Source organism: Schistocerca nitens, chromosome 6 (assembly GCF_023898315.1).
Source record: "Schistocerca nitens isolate TAMUIC-IGC-003100 chromosome 6, iqSchNite1.1, whole genome shotgun sequence".
Taxonomy (NCBI): domain Eukaryota; kingdom Metazoa; phylum Arthropoda; class Insecta; order Orthoptera; family Acrididae; genus Schistocerca; species Schistocerca nitens.
Window position 1 is genome coordinate 679,694,049 of NC_064619.1, and position 1,943 is coordinate 679,695,991.

A 1,943-nucleotide genomic window follows, 5' to 3' on the forward strand; every position below is an offset into this window, starting at 1 on the left:
TGTAGGTCTCGGTCTAGCTATTGTCCAGTTCCCTACCTGTGGCGCCGGCCGGTGTGGCCGTGCGGTTAAAGGCGCTTCAGTCTGGAACCGCGTGACCGCTCCGGTCGCAGGTTCGAATCCTGCCTCGGGCATGGATGTGTGTGATGTCCTTAGGTTAGTTAGGTTTAAGTAGTTCTAAGTTCTAGGGGACTGATGACCACAGATGTTAAGTCCCATAGTGCTCTGAGCCATTTGAACCATTTGAACCTACCTGTGGCGGTCTTGAGTTGCTGATGTCTCCGTGACCACTAATTCAGTCCAGTATTTATTACTATTTTCTCAGTGGCCTGTTTCAGGAAGCTGTCAGGGCGTCGGTATTATTTCTAGGTATGTTTAACTGTTACACACTTATTCATGATTCATCCGATTGGCATGTTAGTTCTTTCAGTGTTGTAGTGGGAAATTGAAGACATGATGAGGTTCGTTTAAGCAGCTGCCAGAGACCTCATGAGCGTGCGAAGAGCTAGTTTACGACTATTTTTTGGTTTACTATGTTCATGATGACTTTGATTTTAATGGACCATTATACAACCTGTATCATAATACAGGGTAACACACAGCAGACGGGCGGTTTTGAACTGCTAGTACTGAGAGCGCGGTGGTGGGAGGTGGTCGTGGTGGGGTAGTTCTGATCCACACAAGAGGCCATTTCATTTACGCAGTCACTATGAAGCAGTGGGACTTGCAACGTCGAGTGTTATTCTATGAGAGTTTCGTGAAAAGTGGTGAGTCCATTATTGCTATGCAGCGATTGTTTCGTCTGCGGTTTAATGTCGGTCGACATGGAGCTGTCCCGAGCCGTAACACAATCCTCACATGGGTGGAAAACTTCAGATCAACTGCAAACATACTGGAAAGAAGCATCCTGGCCCGAGACGCAAAGTAACGACACCAGAAAGTGTTGAAAGGGTAAGGCAAGCGGCAGTTAGAAGCCCAGGACTGTCGGCTAGACGTCAAGCTAGTGAGTTACGAAACAATCGTGAAACGCTAAGACGAATTTTGCATAAAGAATTAAAATTCCATCCCTACAAAATGCTCATTGTCCAACAACTTAAGGAAACTGATTTTGCTGTGCGAGAAGATTTCGCTTACAGAATGCAAGTGATTTTGGGATGGAATGAAAATGAAATTTTATTGATGAGCGATGGAGCTCATTTTCACTTAAACTGGACCGTGAATAAGCAAAACCTACGTTACTGAGCTCCAGAGCATCCACACCTTATCCACCAGCGTCCTCTACACTCAGAAACAGTAACAGTCTGGTGTGCTCTAGGCTCTGCTGGCATTACTGGACCTTATTTTTTTTTCAAGAGAACAGGGCACAGTTACTGTTAATTCGGTTCGTTACATTCGTATGCTTGAAACATTCTTGAAACCAGAACTAAGCAGACGACGAATCTATTTAAAATGCGTTTGGTTCCAGCAGGATGGGGCAACATCGCACACCGCAAACACTTCAATGACAGTTCTTAGACGCATGTTTCCTGGTCGGATTATCTCACGTTTTGGCAATGTTCCTTGGCCTCCCAGGTCTCCCGACTTGTCAGTATCTTTTTTCTGTGGGGGTACCTTAAGAACTGTGTCTATATCCACAAACCACGAAATTTGGACTTGAAGAATGCAATCATTCAAGAAATTGCTGTCATCCCTGCAGAGGTTTTAGTCCGTGTGATGGAGGATTTGGAGAAGAGACTTGAGTCCTGCATTCGAAATGATGGACGTCACCTTGACGACATAATTTTTCACAGATAACTTTGTTAACTAAAATGGAAAATAATAAGCTATGATTTTGTGTAAATAAACATGCATTATTTTTAAAGTTGGTTGAGTATTATTTCATTAAAAACCGTCCGTATCCCGTGTGTGACCCTGTACCACTGCTAGTCCTCTGAAACAACAGAGGG